General features: G+C 41.5%; 1 protein-coding gene across 10 annotated transcripts in view; it reads right to left on the reverse strand.

The window, feature by feature from the left end:
* The window catches only part of OPCML (opioid binding protein/cell adhesion molecule like), a 1,172,302-nt gene that overhangs the window by 907,669 nt on the left and 237,525 nt on the right, over positions 1–27,108 (reverse strand). For 4 of the 10 annotated variants that reach the window (XM_078339866.1, XM_078339868.1, XM_078339864.1 and 1 more), the window contains one exon: positions 18,586–18,750. The exons of the other annotated variants lie outside the window; for them this stretch is intronic. The gene's annotated coding sequence lies outside the window, so the exon portion shown is untranslated. The remainder of the gene's footprint in view (positions 1–18,585; positions 18,751–27,108) is intronic. 10 annotated transcript variants of the gene reach the window in all.

Below are 27,108 nucleotides of genomic sequence, written 5' to 3' on the forward strand. Positions count from 1 at the left end.
GCAGTTCCAACAGTTTATAGATTGATAAATACAGATGTAGATGCCCTGTCGGGATTTCAAATGCATCTACTCTTTTACTTGAACCTCAAACATATTCTACTTCCTTGCCTCTTTAAATTTGTTTACTGCAACATGCTCAGAACCCCCACCCCCCACCCCTCTCCAGGCTCAGCTACGCAGGAGACGAAGACTTACTCATCCCAGACTCCTTTCTGTCCTTGACTCACTCCTTGCTTCCAAATATGTGTTGTCACTTCCAGCCATCTCCTTTTAGCCACTACCACTTCCCTAATTCAGATGGCGCAGATGCAGCCAATTTGCTTCCCTGTTCAAAAGTTCTTGTTTTCTTAATAATTTGGTTTTCTGGGAAGAAAGAAAATGTGCCAATTGATCAACATGAGCCACTGAGAGTCACACATTTTGTAAGAAATAAAACTCATTCTTCAGGGGTAAAGAAAACCCCACAAAGCAAACATTTTATTCATCCACGCATTATTTACTTTTTACATTAGTTTAGACATTCGGGTTGCTTCCAGATGAAGTATAAAATTCATGCAGAAAAGATGCTGCAACACCAGTGTTGCTCTCTGGCCATCTGAGCCTGCAAACGGCCTGTCTTCCACGCCCATATCACTCACCTTTAAGTTAAGTGGGGCCAGGTGAGCAGGAAAGACAACTGGATGATTTCTTACCATATGTATTCCTTTCTGATCCAGGATTTTATATATATATATATATAAAATCTCCAGTATGTATATTTACATACATATACGTGTGTGTGTGTGTGTGTGTGTGTGTGTGTATTACAGGCCTTGACAATAATAGATGCTCAAATGTATATCTCTATAATATATAATAATATATGTAGTATAATTACTTTGCTTGTCTCATCAGAAACCCCATAAGACAGACATTACTGTCCCCATCTTATAGGTGAGGAAAATAAGACTAAGAGACATGCAGTAGCTAGTGGCCCAAGGTCTCTCCATTAGGACCTGGCAGGGGTAGGATTTAAGCATGTATTCTTATTTCAGGTTAAAGGCTATTTCTGGAATACCTCAGCAGCCCTTTTAAATTCTGTGGTCTGTGCATGAGATTCTATTGACTTTGGAATTCTGGAAGTCAGCCAGGGACACCTTGGTCTGGATATCCATTGTCCCACTGTAGTGTATGTTCAGCTTCCACAATGACAGGCTCTTTTAAGTCTGCTTGAATATCAGGTTTGGATCTCTTGGGGCATGGGAAGCACACAAATGCCAAAACTAAAGAGGGTGAAACCTGACTACTGATTTCTGTCTTCAGGTCCTTATGAAAACCAGCCCAAAGACAGCTGGAAAGGAAGAAAATGTTCAATGACTAGGTTTCTGGGGTTTTCTTTCTTTTTTTTGTTATTGTTTGGTTCTGCTTTCCCTCAAAAAATCTTAAGGTGTTTTATAAATCTTTAGAGATACAGGAGAATAAAAAGTAATATCATTAAAATGATAATTCTATACATATGTGGGGCCAGTGGCATTTGATGCACCTTTCTCATTGTCAGGTTGGACTCACATTCTTCTCTTGTTATGTTCTTATGAGGGAATCTCTGCTTACCCATTTGTGTGTGTGTATGTAAGTGTGTGTGTGTATGTGATGTGAGTGTGTGTGGTGTGTGTGTATGTGATGTGAGTGTGTGTGGTGTGTGTATGTGATGTGAGTGTGTGTGGTGTGTGTGTGGTGTGTGTGTGAGTGTGTGTGTAGTGTGTGTGTGTGATGTGAGTGTGTGTGGTGTGTGTGTGAGTGTGTGTGATGTGTGTGTGGTGTGTGTGTGGTGTGTGTGTGTGGGGTGTGTGTGTGTGTGCTGTGAGAGGGTATAAGCAGAGGAGATTGAGATGAGAGGCTATAGTACTATGAGTGAGCTTCATTCTGGATATACTAGGAAGCTCAATTTTAGCTGAAGATTCAAGCTATATTTTCAAATTTAATACAAGTAGCAGCAAACCTCATCTTCCTATTTTTCTGATTAAAAAAAAAATCTGTCAGTTACCTACTCAATTGATTCCAGATTCAGTGTTGAGGAATGGTTAACGGTATGGTTAATTATCCTGATTCAACTCTCATGGAAATTCCATGAAGTCTACATTATCCTCATTTTACAGATGAGAAAAGCAAGACTTCCAAACTGTAAGTAACTTGACCACTTTCACTTGCCTAATCAAGAGTACAGCAGGAATTACAACCTAAGCATGTTCAACTCCAAAGCCTGTGCATTCATCTGCTGAATTATAATGCTGGTGCTTAAACCTGGGTGATTTCGCAGAATCAGGATCTTGTTCTCCAGACCTTGCCACTGGTAGCCCATGGCTGATTGGAAGAACTGACATGAGAACCTCAGGGTTTCCAAACCTGGCCTTCAGTCATTTGACAGTATAAGTAAGTAGCAATCTCTCCTCCTTAAATGCATTCACACAGATAATTTTACATGTCACCAATCTCTCCATCTCACAAATGGTCATCATGTTGTAGTTAAATAATCCCCAGAGCTCTGATCCTCTCAGAATAGGTCATTTCTTTTTAGGTCTTTATTCATGCTACAGAACGCCTGATGCTGCTCTCTGAAAGCACAGAGGTGTGGCTAGGGCTCAGTGCTATGAGCCTCCCCAGCAACCATGGGCAGCTTAGCACAAATGGACCTACAATCCAACATTAATTTCCTGTCTTCCAGTCTGAGGGCTCCTGATAAGCAGCTGTCTGGCTAAGGACCGCAGGCAGAATCAGGCTCTGGTCTTAGCAAACTCACTACTTTGTTCCCCTCTGCCAGAGTTCCCTGCAGCTACAGTTGCCCAGAGCTAAGGACAGTGGCCCCTCCCTCTCCACCTCCACCCCACTCCCGGCCGCTGGGGTGTCTCTGCCAGCCTGGCCATTCACCTCTTCAAAGAATCTCAATATGTTATTGAAATATGTCTTCCCACAACAGGCAGAGAAATGATTTTTTTTCTATTTTCATTAATTCCCTAACTTAAGCAAAGAAATAAAAACAACTCTAGACCAGGCACGGTGGCTCACTCCTGTAATCCTGGCACTTTGGAAGGCCAAGGCGGGTGGATCACCTGAGGTCAGGAGTTTGAGACCAGCTTGGCCAACACATGGTGAAACCGCATCTCTACTAAAAATACAAAAACTAGCTGGGCGTGGTGGCTGTAATCTCAGTTACTCAGGAGGCTGAGGAAGGAGAATCACCTGAAACCAGGAGGCGGAGGTTGCAGTGAGCAGAGATGGCACCATTGTACTCCAGCCTGGGTGACAAGAGTGAAGCTGTCTCAAAAAAAAAAAAACAAAAACAAAAACAAAAAAACCTCTACTCATAAAGAATAAACAAGAAATCCAAATTATTTTTAAAATTTCTTTTTCTCTCAAAACTTAGCAGATACTGGTGTAAATACTGGTGCAGAAGGAGTTAATTGCTTACTTGGGAGGAAATAGTGATGGGTCAATGCTTGTGCCTCATTCTCCAGCCACTTCCCCAACCCTCAATCCAGATAAAAATAAAAGAGCAGGACTAACAGGATGAGAAGTGGGTCTGGACAGGGAAGAAGTATTTATGGAACCTAAACAATTGAATTGTGTATGAACATTGGGAGTGCAGAGTGAAGACAGATATGGCCTCTGTTCTCAATGAGTTTACGATCATCAGGGAAAATAGTCGCACCCTCCTAAATTTGCATAAGACACCACTCTCTGTTTCATTGTATCTTTCCATTTACTTAAGCCTTGCAAATAAATTCTGTCTCTTTACCAGCCTGTCCTTTTCTCTCCTTAGAAAGAGTATGTCCAGAATTTTGCATAATCTTAGAAGTATCTATGACAGTTTGAGAATATAAACATCATTAGATGCTGCAGCAGGAAAACATGTGAAGCAGGAACACTTCAGAATTATTCTTCACCTCTGGCAAGGGAGAAAGTGGTCTCAAAGTGGTTTAAATGAACTAACAGATCTTCTGTCACCTCAGCTAAAATTTCAATTGCCAGATTGCTTTCAAGGAACACTTCATTAGGGACCTGCTTTAAATTTCAAGACAAAATAAAATCCCCTAACATTTGTGTGTATCTCCAGAGCAACACCTAACATTTGCTCTGTTGACTCTCAGTTGCTTGAGGTACTATGTGTGAATAATTGCATGTCCCGTGCCTTGCATTTAGCAGGTGATCCATACTTATTTCAGGAAGAGGAGGAGGCAAAATAAGAACAGTCCATATGGAATATGATTTTGTTGGCACAAGCTGGTGCTCTGGTTTCATAAAAACAATGAGGCCTCTTAGACTTTCCTTGATTCATTATAACTTCCAGGGATATGATGCTAAGAGTGATAAATATTTCAAGAAAGTGAGGGCTTCTTGTGACTTGGGATCAACCAGTAACCAGAGTGGCAAATGGTGAGAGAGAAAGAATTTTTTATCAAGAGCAATGAGAGAGTAGTGGTTAGGTACTGCCCCAGGTACCTTTTCTCATTGACCTAACCTTCTTGGGCAATGTTTTCATTGCTTAGGAAAGATTATTCCAACCTGGTAGCTGAAAAGTTTCAAGAGAATCACCAGAACAATTGTCTGAACAAGAGAACTGCTGCTTGTGGGCTGATCTATCCTGCAGACTGTCCTTCACTGGGTATCACCCCTCACTCTAGAGACACTTTGGAAAGTTTGGAAAGGGAGTAGTCTTGCTTGAAGAGGCATCATGGATCCATCTGATGTGGTGATATAGTTTGGACGTTTGCCTCCTTCAAATCTCATGTTGAAATGTGATCCCCAATGTTGGAGGTGGGGCCTGGTGAGAGGTGTTTTGGTGATGAGGATGAATCCCTCATGAATGGCTTTGTGCTGTTCTCATGGTCATGTGCAGTTCTTGCTCTGAGCTGGTGTGAGATCTGGTTGTTTAAAGGAGTGTGGCATTCCCCTACATTTGTTGCTCATGGTCTTGCCATGTGACACATGCTGGGTCCCTGTCACCTTCTGCCATGATTGGTAACTTCCTGAGGCTTTCACCAGAAGCAGGTGCCAGTACGGCCTGCACAAACCAATTAAACCTCTTTTCCTTATAAAATACTCAACTTCAGGTATTCTTTTACAGAGATGCAAAAATGAACTAACTCAAAAAAATTAATACCAAGGAGTAGGGTGTTGCCATAGAGATAATTGAAAATGTGAACGTAGCTTTGGAACTGTGTAACAGGCAGAAGTTGGAAGAGTGTAGAGGGCTGAGAAGAAGACAGGAAGATGAGAGGAAGTTTAGAACTTCTTAGAGAATGGTTGAATGGTTGTGAACAAAATACTGGTAGAAATATGGATAGTAAAACCAAGGCTGTTAATGGTCTCAGGTGGAAATAATGAACTTATTGGAAACTACTGTAAAGACCACCCATGCTATACCTTAGCAAAGAGCTTGACTGCACTGTATACACATCCTAGGGATCTGTGAAATCTTGAACTTAAGAGTGACAACTCACAGTATCTGGCAGAAGAAATTTCTAAGCAGCAAAGCATTCAAGAAGTGATGTGGCTGCCTTTAACAGCCTCGAATCAGATTTGGGAAGAAAGAGAAAAGACTTCAATGTGGAACTTACATTTAAAAGGGAAGCAGATAGTAAAAGTTTGGAAAATTTGCAGTGTGGAAAATTCCCTGTGGTAGAGAAGGAATCCAAGCAGGTTGTGGAGCAACCACTTGCTGGCAAGATTAAATGACTGAAAGGGAGCCAAGGCATTTCCAAAGTCTTTGGGACAGCCCTTCCCATCGCAGATCCAGAGGCTTAGGAGAAAAGAATGGTTTCAGGAGGCAGGTCCAAGGCCCCATTGCCCTGAGCAATCTCCAGACACTGTTCCCCATGTCCTGGCTGTTCCAGATCCAGCTGGGCCTTAGGTACAGCTCTTACCACTATTCCAGAGAGTACAGGCAGCTTGCACATGGCGTTAAGTCAGCAGGCTCACAGAATGCAAACATGAAGGAAGCTTGGCAGCTTCCTCCAAGTATTCAGAGGGTGTATGGGAAAGCCTGGGTGCCCAGGCAGAAGCTTGCCACAGGCATGGAGCACTCACAGAAAACCTCCACTAGGGCTGTGCAGACAGAGGGAAAATGGGGGGATGAAGCCCCCAAGAAGAGTTTCCACCAGGGCACTACCTAGTGGAGTTGTGGGAAGAAGGCCCCCACCCTCCAGACCCCACAATGATAGAGCCATGAGCAGCTTGCATCTTGAGTCTGGAAAAACCATAGGCACTCAACTCCAGCCTCTGAAAGAAGCCACAGGGGCTGCACCCTGCAAAGCCACAGAAGCAGAGCTTCCCAAAGACCTGAGAGCCCACCTATTGCACAGGTGTGCCTTGGATATGGGGCATGGAGGCTACAATGGAGATTTAAGGTTTAATGACTGCTGGGTTTGAGACTTGTGTGTGGCCTATTGCCCCTTCCTTTTGGCCAGTTTCTCCATTTTGGAAAAGGAATATTTATCCAATTCCTGTATTACCGCTGTATTTTGGAAGTAAATAACTTCTTTTGATATTATAGGCTCATAGGCAGAAGAATATAAGTCTCAGATGAGACTTAAGACTTTGGACTTGATGTTGGAATGAGCTAAGGCTTTGAGGGACTGTTGGGAAGAGGTGACTGTATTTTGCAATGTGAGAAGAACATGATGTTTTGGAGAATGGGGAAGGGGCAGAATAGTACAGTTTGGATGTTTACCCCTTCCAGATCTCATGTTGAAATGTAACCTCTAATGCTGAGGATGTGGCCTGGTGGGATGCGTTTGGGTCATGGGGGCAGATCCTTCATGAATGGCTTGGTGCTTTCCCCACAGTAGTGAATGGTAATAAGTTATTTACCAATACCAACCACTAGATCTGGTTATTTAAAAGAGTGTGGCACCTTCCCCACCCCTTGTTCCCACTCTTGCCATGTGACATGCCTGCCCCACCCTACGCCACACTGTTTAGCTCTCTGCTATGATTGGAAGATTCCTGAGGCCCTTACAAGAAGCTGAGCAGATATTGGCACCGTGCTTTCTGCAAAGCCTGCAGAACCATGAGCCAATTAAAGCTCTTTTCTATTTAAATTATCCAGCCTCAGGTATTTGTTTACAGTGACACACAAAAAAACTAACACATGTGGTCATCATCACAGTTAGCATTCTAACTGTTCTTGGGACCAGATGGCTTTGCCCTTTAGCACAGATCAAAGAGGAATGCAAATCCCAGACTACAAGATAACTCTACCAGAGAAATCTTGAGATAGAAGTTGAGGGCATAGATCTCAGTAGATGAGGTTCATTTTGCTGGAGGTAATGTTTTGGGATAGCGCTATGGGCCTCATGCCTTAGAAAACTCACTTTCTGATCTGGACTCAGCTCCACATACCTGTGAGCCTTATGGAAACCCACCTGCTTCCAGTTTTTTTACTCCTTTCCAAATTGAGGAGCTGGCCTAACACTCTCACAGACCACTTCCCTGCCAACACCTAAAAGTCAAACCCTAAAAAACCTTCTCACTTTGTCTCCTCCTGCCAGTAGTAATCAGCCAAACTCTTTTGCCAAAATGGAGAATCACTGGAAATATTAACAGAAGAGGTCAATATATCGAGCTGTGTGGCCTTTTCCTGTTCTGAGATTATTTCACGTCTTTATGTTCTTACATTGAGAAAAAGCTGGTCTGTGCCAATCTACATCAAATGGAAAGGGAGGTAAGAGGGAGGATAAACTCAAACCCAACCTGTGCTGCAGCTCTCTCAAATGGCAGGCTCATTACAACCCAGCGCCTGTCAGCCTCAGGATGGCCTTTGTCAGAGGCCCCTCTGGCTCTCACACTCAGCTCTGTGTCACAAGAATCACAGCGGGTCTTGGCAGCAGACACTGAAAATATCAGAAAGCAAAAGGGGGTGTCACTGTCAGCTGGGGAGCACTTGCAATGTTTGCAGTACATACAAAACAATAAACCAACCACCAAAAAACAGCCTGCCTTCTTAGCAAGACAGCACGGGTGAAAAGAAGAAAGACAGGATGGGGAGGGAAGGGGGGCCACAAGTGGGAATGGAGTCAGGCTTTCACTCAAGGGAAGTTGAGATCTTGGGAATTTGGTCTCATTCATTTAGTTAGTATTTTACTTATTAGTAACTCATGATACTAGGCACAGAAAATATGAATGTGCATGAGAACAGTTGCATATTGCAGAGTAAAGACCATTGGCCTTAAAACAGAGCACACGTTTAAGTCTTGGTTATTAGCATTCACCAGTTGTGATTTTGGGTAATGGAACTGAGACTCAGGGCCTCGATTTCATCACATGCAAAATAGGGATAATAATATGGTTTCATAAAACAATTTAAAGATTTAAATGAGCTATTATAAGTATAATGCCAGCCACATAGCAGGAGCACCCCAAATGGAAAAAAAGGTAGACATGGTTCTTGCTCTAGGAGAACGTGGAGTCTAGGGACAGAGGGGTTGGGGTGGGGGGGTCTTATTGTATGCCACAATCACTTACAACTCTATATGCTATTAGATACATAAACAAATCAAGTCAGAACACAAGATGTGAGTTAATTAATCCTCCCTAGAGTAATGAGAGACTTCACGAAGAAGGAAAACAAGAATTCTAGATGAGAATCCAAGAAATGGAAGAGTTTATTTGAAATGAGAGAGGTGAGTCAAGCAAGGTGTGTTTGTCCCATTTAGAAGATGAGCCAGGCTCCCCATATACCCTGTACTCAATGGCTGAGCACAGAGTATGAGGGGAGGACGGACATGCAGTGAGCTAGATGAAGCTCAAGACACAAAGGGTCATACATGGCAATCTAAGTTATCTGACCTCCCCTACCACAGGTAATGACCAACCACTGAAGTCTTTTTTAGCCCTGGAGTGACCTTAGAAACATAACTCATCTGCTTTTTGAAAGATAAGTTTGAATGGGGGCTGGACTAGAGAACAATCTTAGAGAGACCCGTACATGTGGACTCCTTGTGCAGATCTGTTTTACTTGTTATGATCCGTTATACTGCTTCATTTGAAATAGTATCAGACTTAAGGAGACAGCAGTGTCAGTGAGGATAGAGAAAAAAGGTAAAGAAAAGGCACAGACCTCAGCTGTTAAAAGGAGCCAGCTAGGGAAGGAGTGCTACATCTCCAATTAACTGTGACCCATTTCTGATAATGTTTCTCATTAACATAGTTCTGTTTACCTACGTATTTTCCAACTATTTATAAACTTTAAGAAACCTTTTTTCTTAAATGAAAAAAGAATTAAGAAGTTAATGATTTAACTTCTTAAAGAAGGTATATGCGATTTTGCCATTTTGTAAAATCTCTCCTAACTAACGGAAGTGTATCGGTATGCTGAGTTCCCACTGTAAGGCTGTAGTACAAAGACGTGAACAGTAAAATGTATGGTCCTGCCCGGTAGGAGTTGACTGAGTCATTGGAAAGATATAAACATGCACCAAGTGAATGGAGCAGTTCATTGCAGAAGGATAATTGGTAACTCAAAATAATAGTACAAGTCACACAAAAATAGGAAGAAAGAGAAATGATGGAGAGGCAGGCTTCCTTCAAATGGGGAGACAAGTCAGTGTGTTCAAGGGCAGGTAGACTTAGAATCAGTCTCCTGCCCCACCCCACCCCTGGCTTCTAAATCCATGTCTCCGGATACGCCACAGAAAAGTACTCACCTAAGAAGACGCCATATTCACAACTCAGTGTTCATTTGATTTCTCACTGATTAATTTCCGAATATTGGATATTTCGTTTACAAACTAATGGAGCCTCGTGGGCAGTGGCCCCGGCGGCCACATTGCTCATTTATTCTTGGTGTGATTCACTCGCTCCTCAGTAAAATTGGAGCCTGACCATCGACTTTCACTAACCTCGAGGATGTGGAGGAGATACATGCATTTCTAAAGAAAATGAACCTAAGCACTCTAAACTGCATGAATAAATGGAGCAACATTAATTTTAAAAGGGCCACAGAAAGCCTTTTGGGGTAAGTAATAATTGCGCAAATGAACCAGTCAATCATTTGTTGAGCAGCTACTCTATTTGAGGCACTGTGCAGAGGAAGTTTGGGTGATTTAGAAAAAGTGAAATACATCACTGAGAGAACTAAAGGGAAAGGGCAAGACCTTGTATCTTCCGCACAGTGCCTGGAAGGAGACGGGCGGGGCTGTGGACAGACGAGAAGATGAGATACAAAGAGAAACACTAATAAGAGCAATTCCCGGCCCTTTTTCCAACTGCAGACCAGAGCTTTCCTACAGAAATGGAATATCAACCACATGGCTCATTTTTTTTTTTTTGCCATATATATATAATTTTAAGTGTTCTAGAGGTCACATTTTAAAAAGTGTAAAAGATAAACAGTGAAATTATTTCGACATTTTAATTTAACCAAATGTATTTAGTCTTTTAAATTATTTTATTATTATTATTGAGACGAGGGTGGTCGTAAACTCCTGGTCTCATGGCATCTTCTCATCTTGGCCTCTGGAAGTGCTGGAATTGTAGGCATGAGCCACCATATTGGGCAAAATATTATTTCAACATGCACAGGAGCTGGATTTTAGCAGTTTGATAGCTCCCAGAGGTTCGTGTCCACCAGACCAGAAACAGCAACTACAGATATTGAGTCTGATTTATTTCATGGGAATGTTCAGGAAAAAAGAAGACCAACAAATAAACAGATAAGTAGACAAAATTTGGTGTGAACCAGTGTATAGAAGAGGTGTCTTGAGTGGGCTGCAGACTCAACCATGAGCCTGGGGAAATAGAAAATATGAACTGCTGGGGATGGAAGGCTACAGCTCGCATAAGAGGAGCTCTCTGCATCTGTGGTTACTGGGCTTTGTATTAACATTATATGGGAACTTTAAAAACATATGGATACCCAGGCCATCCCTTGGATCAATTCAATCAGAATCCCTTGGGGGTGCTGAGGGAAAAGCCCCGAACACCAGTGTTTTTGTTCATTTGTTTCTGTTTTTTCAAATCTCTCAGGTGATTCTAAAGGATAATTAGAATTGAGAAAGACCTCTGGTCTCTACATTGGGGTTAGCTCACAGGAGGCTAACTGCACTGGGGCGCTGGCCAAAACTCATGGTAATTAAGACTATGCATTTGCCTGACCTCATCCCTTAGTGCACCTCTCTCAGGCATTTGAGGAGATGATAAGAAGCAAGACAAGAACAGCCAGCACAGTGCTGGTTCCAACCCACTCAGGGATGCACATATGGCACTCTCCGAACACGGTCACAGACATGCAGGGAGAAACTGAGGCCCTGGGATGTGAATGAGAAAGTCACAGCCATGATTTGGATGAAAATAATGCAGACTAGAATTATCCTAGGATTAGATGTTGTGTTGCTTGCTTTTGCTGAAATGAGAGTATTGCAAATAATGGATTAGGTTGATATCATTTATTTGTTTTGGATAATAAACCCTGATTTAGGAAACGTTCACACTATTCTCATCAGTACAGTCTTAGAGACTAGGGCTAGTTTTGTTGTTCTTTATTCACATTAAGGAAAGGAAACCTGAGACAGGGGTGCTGAACTGAGTGAGGTCACACAGTTAATGTTTAAGCCTGGACACAACTTACACTCTTATTTCTTTTTTCTTTGTCTTTTAAAAATTCTAAAGGTCCATGGACACCCACGGAAAACCCTCTCTCCTCATCAGATAACTGAAGGGTGCTGGGTCTGCACAGACACTAGGGGATTAACATCCATTTCCTCCCTGGGCTGTTCTAACCAGGTCACCTAATCACCATGGAGGTGAATGAGGAATCCTAGAAGAAAACTTGATCATGGGCAAACCACAGAGACCCCTTTTCCCAGTGGAAAAAGCTCCAGATCTTTTACTCTCTAGCCAATTAAGAAAATCTGAAATCTCCTCAAATTCCGCAGTGACAAAGGTGGCATGTTTTTCAATTGGGCCCTAGATGCAAGGAATATTCAGGAAAACCTTCGAATGCAGCATCACAAAGTTCTGACTCAGCACCTATACCACTTTTGCCTTGGCGTTCAGGTGTATCTGGGCACCTGTGGAGACCGGGAAGGTCAGGCATCCAGTGAGGGATGGTAACCCTATGGTTAGGGTTACCACAGCTTAGTTCAACAAAAGCAGGCAAATGCTGGATTAGAGAGGTGACCCTCAGCAGAGCATGGTGCCTGTAATTCAGGTCACTTTCTGGTCTGTACCTGAGCCCTAAGGTAACTTTGAGTGCAATCAATGAACAAATCAAAATTCCAAGAACTAGTTTACTCTTCCCCATATGGACCATCCGAAAGAAAAGACTAATGTCTCTAGGATGTTGTGGGATGGGATGTGATAGTAAGTGCAGCAGCAGAAAACCGGCCCAGGTCCCTGAGTGCAGATAGGACCACCCTCCACAGTCAGAGGCACTGTAAGCACCAGCCTCAGAGACTCCTGAGTGGCACCTGTGGCTGGTTTGGGATTATGCCACAAGATATCACCAGACAACAGAAGGAGGAGAGCAAAACATAACAGGCATCCCAGAAGCCAAGGAGCCCATTCCATGGAATACATGGGCAGAATGCCCTGGCTCCCCACAGCTATCTGGAAAGGATTGCAGAAGAGTTTCCATCTCCACTGAGTGAATGGAGGCAGAGCTTGAGACTGGCTTGTCTGGAAACTTCTTCCAATTACTTTAAGCCCTGTGAGGCCACAGGAATGGAGTTTCAAGAAGAAACAGCAGCTTACATTGTTATTCTACCCAGGACACTTGAATTGTCCTAAGTCTCAGCTCCTCAAAGTCAAGGTGTGTTTTTAGACATCAGCCTGAGATACTTAGGTGAATATTCTAATCAGCAGGGATTTCCGGGAAAGAATGTTTTTTAAGTGTCTAAAATCACATCTCATAAATAGTTGCCCGCTTCACTTGCATGTAACACCAAGATTATTCATGCCATGTACAGCTCAATGCTCAAGACGGTGTAGTCAGACAAAAACCTGTGTTCAAATTCTGGCTCTGCGGCTTACTAGCTCAACCACCAAGAGGCAAATTCTGGGGTTGTTTTGTTGCTGTTCCTTTGCTTTTTGTTTGTTTTATAAATTTATTTGAAGCTGGCTCTTCGTCTCCAAAATCATGATAATGATCAGTGCTTCATGGGGCTGTGTGCTGGTTAAAGAGGATGCAGGTAGAGCTGTCAGCACAGGCGCTCCCCTACCTGAGAGATGAGCCCCACATCCACTGCACCAGCATGCAGCCATGGATTGCCAAGGAGATCTACACACCGGCCCCCTTCCCTTGGTGGTCAGGGTGCTTGTTGCGGTACCCCTCAGGGGTGCAACCCCTATCCTTTCCTAGGGAAAGCCAGTATCTACCGTCCTCCTGGAAAGGCACCTGACATGGTTGTAGGTCCTGTGTGCTGCACGCTCTGTGCCTTTTCTCACCTCTTCCACCTACTTTTCCATCTCCCACCCTTTTCTCACTCCTTCTAGCATACCCAGTTTTCCATCTTCCCTCCCTCTTCCCACTCCTTCTTGTTTTTTGGTAAACAGTGAGACCATACATGATTACAGCCCTGGGGGGAAGGTTTTCCACAGCTGCTTTTGAGTCCCAACCCTTCCAGCAGCCTGGGCATCTGAGCACAAATTGAGCAACATTAATGAGATACCCAGTCTCAGCATTTTATTCTCCACTGCTATTCTAAGGTCTTCACAGAAAAGTTCAGGTGGTTCTTTTGAAGGTGCACACACACATGCACATACACCAAACCTCCCACCCCAGGGTCTGTGGCTGGCTTATGTGTGAGAAGCCAGCTCGCTCTGGATGTACAATTCTGCAGTGTGTGTAGGCACAGTGGTAGATTACCCAAGAGAATGGCCTTACAGTTTTATAAACTATTTATTAGGTTCGTCCTGGAGAGCTACATCAATATGGCCATCGGTGAAGCAAAGCAGAAGCTATAAAAATATCATCTATCCCAAACAAGCTTCATAATCAAACAAAGCCCCGTGCTGGCTGGGACAGGCTTGTGTTCTGACACATAAGGGCCCTTTCCATCTTTAAAACAGACCATTAAAACAGCAGAACACTTTGGCTCACAGAAGTCTAAATCAAAAGGGAGGAGAAGAAAAAGAGATCTCTTTTCTCCAAGAGTAATAATGCCTTTTCCAGCTCCTAGAAAAGCTCATTGCAATAGAGATGCAATATTCCTTTTTTCATTGTGGTTTTTCCATTTCTTTCCAACACCCAGGTCAGTATGCTGGGGTTTACTGTGATTAACATTTCCAGCCACTGCTTCTCCAGTTGGCTTCAAAACATGTCTTAATAAACTGCATTCCAAAAGCCCTTATATTTTCACCTTATTGCATCTGCTGGAATGAGATATAATATGTGGACTCAAGGAAAAGTGACATTCAGTGAATGAGCTGCACAGTGTTACATAAGGAAGCCAAATCTCACTCCCTACCACCTGGCATACTGCTTGTGGCTTCTCATCATGATTCTAGAAGTCAGTCTGCAACTAAAATTCATACATGGGGATGTTCTGCTCTGGACTGTGGGCTGGAGAAGAGAGGTCTGATTTGCTTTCAAGGGGGCAGAAGGCAAAAGAGAGGAAGAAGGGCTGTCGGGGTGGCTGGTTCACTCAGAGCTGCACTCCCATGACCAGCTGCTCCCTAAAGAAGTCTGAGAAAGTAGACTCAGACTACATATGCACAACTCAGTAACCCAGAGCTAGGCAGATAATCCAGCACCTCAGTCTGGGAGAAGTCTTCTGTGACATCTCAATTGTTTTTAGATCTGGGTAGAATTTTTAGAAAAGAAGGAGAGACACAGCATGGACTGCAGAGCCTGAGCAGACACATGCAAAGGACAGTCACAGCACCCCACGCTCTTTCTCTACCCCCCCCATTTTCAACCTTTATTCCCTTTCGGTCATCCTGGAGATGCATACCCTCTGTGACTAGGAGGGTGCATAGGGAAAGAGGAAAAAGTAGCATCTGCAATCCTATTTTCATGTATTTACAAAACACAAGAAAGTTCATTGACTGCAAAGTCCATGAGTCCTGAGGAAACGTGAATAGATTTCAGACCGAACGGTATTCACCCTGAGTATATGCTTGACAGGCAATTCTTAGAGATGTGGGGGCCCTTCAAGTAATAGGCAGCAAACACTGCTACTAAGCAATAGATAACTAAATGTGTAGCATTTCTCCTTCCCATGTCAGTCCTGCATGTGCCATGGAGAATCAAACACATGGCCTCATAGGTGGGTATTGAACAATGAGAACATGTGGACTCAGGAAGAGGAGCATCACACACTGGCGGCAGTTGGAGGGGGTAAGGGAAGGACAGCAGGGGGTGGGGAGGGATAACATGGGGAGAAATGCTGTAAATAATATACACCTAAAATAAAATAAAATAAGAAAAATTTAAAAAAGAGTAAACAGATTTGAGTTCTGGACTTAGCCCACCCATGGTCATCGTCAACATCTCAGTCAAGTCAGTGACACTGTCTGGTTCCAATTTACCCCAAAGAAGAGAGATCAAGGCTGAGATACATCACACAACAGTGATCTTAAGGTCTGATCTGGAAGAGAAACCCACACAGTAAATCCACTAGCACACAGGTGCCCATTAGGGCTTGAGGAAGCAGGTGAGAGATTTTGGTTGAAGACTCTGCTCTCTTTGAGCATATTACCCTTATGTCCTAAAGAAAAAAAAAGACCTCACAGAAAATCATCCAGATGGTTCATGAAGAAGAAAAATATTGCAGCAGGTCTTTCACTTTCAAACTTCTTTTAGTAGCACAGCTGGATCTTCTGTGTGAGAAGAGTTAAGGGAATCTCAGTGAGAGCTGCTCACAGCGAAAATGATATTATTTTCTGGGATGTGGTCGAAGGAAGCACTGCATCCCTGAAAAAGTCATCACTGTGGGTCCATGTGGTACCATAGTTTTAGACCACCAAGAGGGATTTTCATCACTGACAACAGCATGAAGTAGTGTTCTGCAGAGGCAAATGGGCACATGCAGAAATGACTCTCACACATCTGCTGGGAGGCAATACACCCACATACAGAAGAGACCAGTGGCCTCCCCTGGTGCTTGAGATCAGGGGCTGAAGTCACAAGGCTACACCAGAAAGAATTCTACCACTGCTGGATAGCGCCTGCCTTCTCCTCTTCAACTCGAGCCACCTCTTTTCCTTTCCAGTCCTTACTTATTTGGGTAGGTGGACCAACCTGATAAAGTAGACATCCTGATTCACACCCACATTTGAAACAACCCATCACATGGCTTATGTAATGTGCTACAGCTGCATGACAATTCTATTGACATAAACCAGGTGTGAGGTCTGCAGGATGCCACACCAAAAGGGTAATGAATTAATATGCACAAAAATGTTTCAAGGGCAAAACTGCTGCAAACAGAAATTTTCTTCTTTCTTTTTTTTTTTTTTTTTTGAGACTGAGTTTCACTCTAGTTGCCCAGGCTGGAGGGCAGTGGTGCAATCTTGGTTCACCACAACCTCCGCCTCTTGGGTCCAAATGATTCTCCTGCCTCAGCCTCCAGTGTAGCTGGGATTACAGGTGCCTGCCACCACGCCCAGCTAATTATTGTATTTTTAGATGGGTTTTACTATGTTGGCCAGGCTGGTCTCAAACTCCTGACTTCAGGTGATCCACTTGCCTTGGCCTCCAGAAGTGCTGGGATTATAGGTGTAAGCCACTGTGCCCAGCCTGCAAACAGAAAGTTTTAAACCCAACTTCTTTCACTGGGGAATATTTTTATAATGTCACTCAGTAAACAACCAAAGAGTAAAAAACATCTAGTGAATGCATAGCTTTAAAGTTCTCTTCATTTGTTGAAAAAATATTTCTTAAGAACCTACACTTCTCCAAGAAAATACTAAAAATTTCTTAATTGATAGAAGTGGTAAAACTAGGCATTCCAGGAGTCACACAAAGCTAAGGTAGGTATGCTTACAAAATTCAAAAAAGGTTGGCATTTTAGATTTGCATTGGAGCATAGATAGAATCTGAAAGTATGGTGGATGGCAACTTCCTATTATACTCTTAAGTGTGTAAGGAAATTACAAATAAGCAAAAAAGATTGCCAGACATCTTCAGTGAAAAAAATGCATTGTTTCAAGCATATCTTACTGGATTTTTTTTTTCAAGTAAAAGCAGTTTTACTAGAGAAGTAAAGAAACTCAAGAATGACCACTCCATAGACAGAGTATGCCCAAGGGCTGCTGGTGGGCTTGGGTTATTTCATGCTAGGTGTTCTTTGCTTTGGACCTATTTTACTACTCACTATATTACAGATAACTGACAGCAGTGCAAAATAGTTCTTGTATAAAGACATGCAAGCAAATTCCTCTGGTATAGGTTCAGTTGACATCCCTCAAATTCATGGAAAAAAACAATTTTGTGTCCATTTGCAAATCACAGTCAATAGTGCTGTATTTCATATATATTTGCATTTCTTTGACATACATTTTGAAACAAATATAACATATGCCAGGTTTCCTCATTAATGAGTTAAATAATTTAACTCAATAAAATATTTAATGATCATCTATTTTTGGTCTATATGAGAATCATGATTTTAGTGTTTCTGAAAATTATCCCTTAACAAGTAAAGAGAGATGCTCCATGTATTTAAACTAATAAAATTACATAGACGTAAATTGTCATTGAATGTAAAAATGTGTCCATAAATACTATGGAACTAGGATGATGAGTCAAGAGCATGTCTTCTGCCTGAATCAGAGTGAGAAATTTTCTTTAGCCTCATTTGGGTAACGTTTTCATCAATTTGGCAGAGGGAGGGGATTTCTGGTGGTAATACTCAGAATACACTGTTGTCTGTGTTTTATTTAGATTGAGGTCTGCAATTAGCTGTTTATTTGCTTCTGGTGCAGGCTCCAGTCATTGTGAGCCCATGTTTGGCCTTCACAATCACCTGAATTAAAAGACCCCACACACAGGTACTGCAGTGTGAGGTCCATGATTCTGGAAGCCCACTGAACAACTCCATTACAGACTCTGATCCTAGAGGTGATAGAATAGTTCTGCAGTAACCTTTATGAAACGGTGCTTCAATGTCCCATAAGTGACCGACGCAGATAAATGTTAATTTCATTTAACAGAACTGCATCACCCATTGCCCCTCTGTGCTTTTCTTTTCCTGACATTTTATACGATGCTTCCAACTCTGTGTAGAAGCATGTGGAACACTATAATTCAGTAATAAGGTAGATTGACTTTTCTCAGACCCAACCATGTGTTCAACAAGTATATAAATACAATACATTTAAGACTGTTTTCTTCATTTCAAAAAAGGCAGAACTTACTTGTGATGTCATTAGTATAAATGCAATTATTATAATTCACTTAGATGTTTTGTTGATGTTCATTCTTAGTAAACAGATTAACATAGAATTCATGGGAATTCACACAATAAGTTGACGTACAGAGGTAAAATGATGGTTTTTTGGCATTCAGTTCCCAGGAAGTTCTCATAATTGTATCATTGACACTGATCCAGAATTCACATTTATTTTACCATGAACAGATGCAAACCCATTAATAGTGAACAGTCATACCTCCGTGTGCCCCGCCATGCTGCAGGAGCCAAAAGATGAAATGGGACCACCTGGGAAGGATGAATAGGAACTGGCCAAAGACTTCCTTCCAATGGGATTGACAATTAGGTAGGCTTCTGAGATCTCTCCTGAAGAAGCTCAGGACAATAATCAAATGTCACTTACCTAGAAAAAGACAAAGGGAAAAGAGAGAGAATAAGGAGAGTTAGAGTTTATCACAACCACATTATATTCCACTGAGATCATTTTATTTTAAGCAAAGGGATGTTTGGTGCAATGCAAATTCTCCACAAGCTCCAAGTAAAACCCAGGGAGTTTTAAAAATACCCAGGTGAAGGTCAGTTGTGAAAATGGCACATTGTTGCAAAGGCCTTGCAGCCTGCTGTTTCTTTTCTTTTCTAGTCTGGCATTCTTACACAGGTGCATTTAACTGCTACTAGAACATAGGCCCTGTAACAAGGAACTGACTGGGGACTCTGATGTGCCAAGGAAAGGAGAAAAAATGCATACATCCCAGCTGCCTTAATGATTATGGAGGTTCTGTAGCTATGTGATTCAGATGCTGAGAAGATTGAACTAATAAAAAAGAAATGAGAGAACTGTCATCACAGATTACATAGTATTTATCCCAAAATCTGTTCATTATAGAAATTTGCAAGACAAATGGTTTTCTATCGAGGAATGGCATCACTTTCCTCCTGGTAAGTGCATAATGAGGCACCCAATTTGTCTAGAGCATGATCTCTCTCTCTCTTCTAAACAACATATGCCTGAATTGAAATCCTAGTAAAATTCATTAAAATATCCATTAAGAGGTCAGCAAAAAAAAGTTGAATTTGTAGAGTTCTATACAATTTACAGAGGATTTTCATAGGCACTGCCTCCTTTGATCTTTATGGCAATATTTTACTACGGGAAGAATAGATACTATTACTGTTCCCTCCTCTCCTTCTTTCTCTAATTCCTCATCCTCTTCCTCCTAACTCTCCCCCTCCTCCTCCTTCTTCTTCTTTCCTTCCCCATTCTCCTCTTACTCCTCCTTCTTCTTGCTTCTTTATAAGTAACATAGGGCCCAATTTGATTCATCGCCTTGCTCAAAAACACACACATGTACAATGCTAGTTCCAGGCCTTGAATTGTGTTCTCCAAGTTTCATACTGCTTTCTCTTGCTCTCTTGATCTACCTCCAGACACAGTATAAAGATAGCCAAGAACACAGATAAGGAAGGAGAGCAGGAGAAAGGAGCAGAGGGGAAATCAACAAATTGAGGAAGAGAGAGACGGTAAAAATAAGGAAGTAAGAAAGAAAGAAAATGGTAAAAGTCATCAAATATTTAGAGCAAATTCTTCATTAAATAAATGTATTCAAGTAAAGAGCATAAAAAAACAGCTGGCATGTAGAAAACTCCATACAAGTAGTTGCTATTATTCATTTTTAAAATTGTATTGACCCAAGGAAAACTTGACTAGAACGGAGGATGTCATCCCTACAATGGCTACTCTTGGTCTCTCTGCCTTAATATCAAAATGATATTGGTCAGAGGAATGGCTGTGTCAGAAAAATTTCATTCCACAGGAGAAAAAAAATAACCTCTAAAAAGAACATTTCCTGGTCATGTTTTAGGCTCTTGATATGAACAAATGATTGATTCCTGGCTTGCTCACCAGAAAAAGTACTAGACACTTTGTTGTCTCCCAGTGGTTCCAATGAATCTAGACTTTCTTCTCAGGCAGGCCCAAGAGTCTAGGGTTTACTTGACATCTGCATTGCATATCTGACTGCTTGTGTGACAACAAAAGTGGCCATAATAAAAGTTATAAAACAAGCTATGTGCTGGATATGTAGAAAGAGGAAACAGTCAACTTTCATGCATAATTACAAATTTCTCTGTATTATGGCCATTATTTGATTAGAGAAGGGAGTTCTTAGACCCAGATCAGCAGGGGGAAAAAAAAATGAAAGGGGGCTTAGAGTAGTACCATGAGGTCATCTTATTTGTAGCTTTTTATTGAGAAGTAAGTATAGCCTTATTCAATTATGACCCAAATGCACCTAATCCCCTCATAAATGCTTCTTACTCACCACCCAGCACTTTCTGAGGCTGCTGGCCAAATAAATGTTGGCTATTTCCACCTGGGTGATAGCAAGGCTATTAATTGCAAACTCTCCATGAAACTTAATTATGCAAAACAAAGAGGCAACTCTGGAGCCATTAATCAGAGGTTTCATTCAGAAGTAATTTGTTGCTGGAACCCAAAGAACTGTTCTTCTGGTTCCTTCCACTGTGCTGCACTAGTAGTTAATACCCGACTTTAATGGAAGCTGCTGGGGTTGAAGCTTCAAGATCAATAGTGGCAAAGCAGCTTGTGAACATCACCTTGCTTACTAATGGGCAGACACCTAATTTCTTCTACTTAAGTCACCTTTAATTAGAGCAACCAGAAACCAACTTCATCTACGGGATATCAAGAACAAGTAGCCAATCACTTATTTCCCAACTGCCTAAAGACAGAACAAGAGAAAATGGGTAGATTATTAAAAGTGGGTTAACACGTATGAGAAAGCGAGACCAAAATACCTGAAATTGACAGAAGAAAATAACTTATACCATCTCTGAATATCCTGGGAAAGAATATTCTGTGCCTAGCTTTTTATTAGGGAGGATTTCAGTATTTATTCCCAAGTGGATGAAGGGCTAAAATTATTAGAATGACCTAGATGGTGCCTGAGGAGTTTCATGCTTGTTTGTGATGAAAAGCAGGCCAATGGGAAGAGGAGGAAGGAAGAGCTCCCTACCTGGCGAAAATAATTAAATTTTTCGCCACCACTAACACCAGCACTATCACTAAAGACCTTCAGTGAAGTCCCAGGGTCCTTAGTATAAATCTCCATACCCATTCATTCACCCCTTATAAATTACCCCCTGTGCAAATTAAATTCTGGAGACACAAAAATGCACATGCCACAGTCCTTTCTTTCAGTGAGCTCACAGTCAGGTACAGAAGAGCTACAAAGCCAAGGAGCAGGAACAGCAGTAGAGAGGGAGGGAAATCACCTTGGCAGATCTTAGGAAGAGTTCAGAAGCAGAGCATCAGAAATTATCAAAGGGGAAAGAAGTGAAGGATCATGGAGGTATAAAGATGAACTGACTGAGATATTAAGGAGAAAGAGAGTTTTCAAGCAAACAAAGTAGAAGAATGAGGAGAGCTTGGAATGAGGAAATACCAGCCCTCTGATGCCAACCTGACTTTCATGCTTCTCTCCTGCTGCTTTTGCAAGAACTCTGTTTTCAAGGCAAGATGGTCTCCTTTTTTGTCTCCCCAACATCCTTGCTTAGCCCCTCCTCCAAACCTTTTTTGTGCTGTACCCGTCAGCAATGCATTCCTCTGTATTATTCCAAATTCTGCCTATTCTTTAAAGGTAAGTTGCCTCAAGGTCAAGTGATTTGTTTCTTCTACAGCACAATATTGTCCATATCACTCATGTGTCACTGAATCACATCTAATTTTTAAAGATGGGAATACTGTGCTGAGCAGAATAATAGCTTCTAAAGATATCAGGCCTTTTCCCTAGAATTTGTAAACATCACTTTATATGAGGAAAAGGAGTCTTTGCAGCTGTGGTTAAGTTAACATGGAGATGGAGATACTGCCCTGGATTATTTGGGTGGGCCCCGAACATCATCACGAGTGTCCCCGAAAGAGGGAGGTAGAGCATGATTTCATAAAGACAGAAGAGGAGGAGGCAATGCCACCACAGAGATAGAGATTGGAGTGATGCAGGCACAAACCAAGGCCTGCGGGCAGCTGCCAGAGCTGGAAGGGAGGAGAACAGGACTCTCCCGAGAGTCCCCAGCGAGCAGACAGTCAACATGGAGATTTTGGCTCAGTGATACTGATTTTGGACTTCTGGTCTCTGGAACTATGACAGAATAAATGTACATTATTTCAAGCCACGGGGCTTGTGCTAATTGTTAGAGTAGCCATAAGAAACTGACCCAGATGTACAGGGTGACCTCACATGCAGAATTCCATTTATGCCCATCAGCCCAGTAGGATTCTAACAGCTCCCTTTTACTCTCAAGACTGTTCGAGTTTGGTGAAAAACTATATAGTCACCCTAGATATGGGTGGTATTTTAGTCTTTGTTACATCATCCGTGGTACAATTAACACAATGCCATGCCTAGAGTAGGCATGCAATATATAGTTTTTGAAGTACAGAAAAAAAAGTCTGTCATTTTAGAAATAATTTGCTCAGAAGCTTTTCTACAAATTTTGGAAACAAGGAATTACTTTGAGTGGCTTAAGTAGAGAGAATCTGCCAGAGATATTTATTGCTTAAAGATGAGGTTTCCAATTTGTCTCAGCACAAAAACACAAATTTGAAGTTTGTTCCAAAATGAACACAGATCTCATTTTCAGGTCATATTTTTTAAATCGATAACACTGAGAGCTTTTGGTAGGTATGAAGACAGGTTCCATATGTTTAGGTAAATGTGCTTTTAAGTCTTTCTTTGCTTTATTTCAGAAGAAATATCTATGTAAACTTATTTGATGATATCCAAGGACAAAACTGGAAGTCTCACTTAAAATAATTCTTTGGCATGCAACTTAGGTAGGGTACCTGGACCCCTTCAGAGTAAATGTCTGCTTGTTTGTACATATTTATTTGTGGAGGGTGGGGAAACAATCAGAAAAAAACTTAATTTGGACACTGAGCATATGCAAGATAGTATGAAGTGCCATTTAAATAGTTAATATAACTTTAGCCAATGATATCTTTGGGATCCATAGTAAGAAATTACATGGACTAAAGTAGCAAATATGCATGAATGTGAAAAAGTAGAACATTTAGTCTACATACATAATTTTGTCTAGGACATGAAAAGCTTGGAATGACATTGAAGACGCTGGTCAATCAAAGGTCATGCAAGACGTTATTGTGCTAAGTTACATGATTCTGACTGTAAGTGTCAGAAAAATTAGGAGAAGGAAGAGTTCATTGTGAGCTAGAATAAGTGCTAAAAGCTTCTGATATGGTTTGGCTCTCTGTCCCCACCCAGATTTCACCTTGATTTACAATCTCCATAATCCCCTCATGTCCAAGACAGAACCAGGTGGAGGTAACTGAATCACAGGGATGGTTCCCCCATGCTGTTCTCGTGATAGTAAGTGAATCCTCAGGAGATCTGATGGTTTTATGAGCATCTGGCATTTCCCCTGCTGGCTCTCATTCTCTCTCCTGCCGCCCTGTGAAGAGATGCCTTCCACCATAATCGTAAGTGTCCTGAGGCCTCCCCTGCCATGCCTAACTGTGAGTCAATTAAACCTTTTTCCTTTATAAATTACCCATTCTCAGGTATTTCTTCATAGCAAAGTGAGAATGGACTAATACAGCTTCATACAGAGAAGCCAAATGACCTGGTGTGGGAACACATGTAGGATTCACACTGGTATTCAAACAGGCAGGTGGGATGGTGGGCAAGGCTACTTCAGGTAACAGTGTAAAACAGGAATTTCACATGGCATATGTAAGAAGCACCACACATCACCTTTGCCTCAGCATTAAGTGCTGCATTTGGTTTAAAATACATGTTATAAGATTTGTAAAACCTCATAAAACTTAGAACTCATTCCTCTCTATTCCTCAGGGTAATATGAAAACTTCAACCTATCCTCTGAATCGAAATTCTTATTAATTGAGCTAATTAGAAGGGATTCTCACAAGTTAAAGAGATGTGATGCTACATATTGAGACATAGTGATGCAAATTCATTTAGATAACTTTAATTAAGAAAGATCACACAAACCTTTTCCTTTCTGTAATGCTACTGAACTAAATCAACTTAGAAGTGATTAGATAATTTGCCAACATACTAAAATTCCAAGCTTTTTCACTGAATAACACTCTTCACAAACTGACTGTGTTTGGATAATAGTTATTGAGAGAAAATGCCTGAACATTGGATGACTTAGGCTGATCTTGGTTATGAAATATTTGCAAATAAATAAGCATTGTGAAGTAAGTGAAAAAAAACTCTGAAAAGAAAATGCAGCCCAGAAGTAAATACACTGACGTATGTTTTTGTATAATGAAGTTGGAGCAGAAGAGGGAAAATATGAGGCCCTCTGGTGCACAGAAAAGACAATTAAGACACAGAAATCGCGGTTGGCATAAGGGGAAAGCAGCACTTCAAAAGTATTTAAGCATGTAGATCCAATTTCCTTACCAGGAGGCAATCATACAAATCGTACGAGAAGAGAAACAAAAATGTGCCTTATCACATGCTCTCTACCTTCATCTACCTACTGCATAACAGAATGCAAATGGTAAGCTACAGGGTTTCATGACTGCTGATTGCTGAGTCTGCTCTTCATTGCAGTTGGCTGTTGGTTCATGAGTGTTTCACTAAATAACGAAGCTAGAAACTCTAGCAAGGAAACAAAGAACACCTGGATTCTATTAATAACTTGCATCACAATGGATATTTTAACATGATCTGATGTTGAATGAGACTTGCAGAAAATATACTACCATATGTGTTCTAAGATTGACCTTGACCTATTATTGAGGGTATGTTATTGATGAGCTGATGTCAGTCATTTACAAGTTAGCACGAATTAATAATCAGAGAGTAATTTGAAATGTGGGGACGATGAGAACTCCAGAAAGTATGTAGAAACAAAAAACAAAAGGTGGAAGACACTGTTGAATAGAAAAAAAGTTGCAGAATAGGGTCATCTAGGACAAATGATGCACACCCAGTACGTTTCCCTGTGTTATCCATTCCGTCAGAGTAAAAAACGGAAGCCTGGAAACTTAATCGCTATCATTCGAGGTTTTTGGTTGTAGATTTAAACTTTAATAACTACTGGAACAACTTAATGTGAAAATTACTCTTCCTAAGTCAACTTTATGTGCAAAATGTTTAACTGATAAAATTTTTAACTGGTAGAATTGATAAATTTGGATACTGTCATTTCTATTTTACAAGGCTCTTTGAAATTTAGAGATATTTGCAAAAGGGAATACAGTGCACTACGTGACTAGATCCACAAGGGAGGTAAACGCCTACCGCTGACAACTCTAGCATGGTCCATAAACGCAGCAAGCATCTGTTGGGACATGAAGCTTATATTCACTGCAATGTAACCCCTTAACTGTAGAATAACAATAAGAGGGAAGCAAAGTGTCTGAATAATCACAAATAATATTTGTGGAGCTCAACTTCTTGGCCCCTTTTCTTGTTAGAATACCAAAGACCTGACAGGCCCAGAGGACAGAATAAACTCAGTAAGCAGTAGACACGATGCTAAGCACTTCACAACAGTCCCGTGAACTTGGGACCTGTTATGCCTTCCATTTTACAGATGCGGAAGCAATGCCCAGAAAAATGATGCAATTTCGGCTTCATAGCATGTGCTTGGATACCACCATGTGCTTCTCCATTCTATGCCAATGCCTTCTTGAACTCTTGGCCTCAAGTGATCCTCCCACCTCGGCCTCCCAAAGTGCTAAGATTATAGGCATAAGCCCCTGCAGCCAGATACAATGCCTTCTTAAAGCAAAAGTGTGAAAACATGAAATATCCCAAACATCTGGGCTGAGATGAAGGAAGGTAGCCTAAAAATCCCTGAATATGGCAGGAGAATTGATTAAGGGACACAAATGTTGCCATGGAAAGTAAACAACTGATGTCCAGTATCCTGACACATATACCTTAACCACCATCTAACCCTTTCCCTTGCAAAAATACTTCTGAGGGATTTTTCCTAATAAAAATGAATCTCAAATATGAAACATGAGTTGATAGAAAAGTAAAATTCATTCACAGCAATTTGCCATATAGTCAAATTTCTTGAATTCTGTCTTAAGTGTAAAGAGACCCACCTACACCCAGATATGAACTATATGAACTACAGTCTCAAAACTGCAGCTCAGATGGAGTAAGCAACTCCCCCGCCTTGCAGCTTTTCATGTAGAGTGGGAAGCAGAGTCTGATTCCTAACTTCATTCTCCCTCTTTATAATCACTATATCTTTCTGCTATTCCCATCAAAGGAGAAAAAACCCTTTCTCTTAATATTTATCTCACAGAAACATTGTTAGTTTTACATGAGATAACAGACAGGAAGCAGGCACAGTGACTGTCTTATAGGGATGAAATGAACACTTACTATTATATAGTTCTCAGACTCACGGGCTTCCCCTTGTACCCCCCTCCAACAACATGAAGACGTCAACATTGGAAAGGGATGACTGGCTCACAAGTATTTTCATTGCATGTGGAAATAGACAAAGCCCTGTGGGAGGTTAAAGAGCCTTCCCTTCAGCTAAGAACACAGAGAACTCAAATAAAAATATCATAAAATACAGGAAGTCTGACTGTGAGAATCATTTAAGTGCCTTGCACATGGATACGCAGTTACTTTTAATTAAATCAATAGCTTTAAGTGTTGCCTATTACAGCCATGCTTATCATTTTCCCTAACCTGTCTTCTAAGGCCACATTTTGTCACCC

This window comes from Callithrix jacchus, chromosome 10 (genome assembly GCF_049354715.1).
Source record: "Callithrix jacchus isolate 240 chromosome 10, calJac240_pri, whole genome shotgun sequence".
Taxonomy (NCBI): domain Eukaryota; kingdom Metazoa; phylum Chordata; class Mammalia; order Primates; family Cebidae; genus Callithrix; species Callithrix jacchus.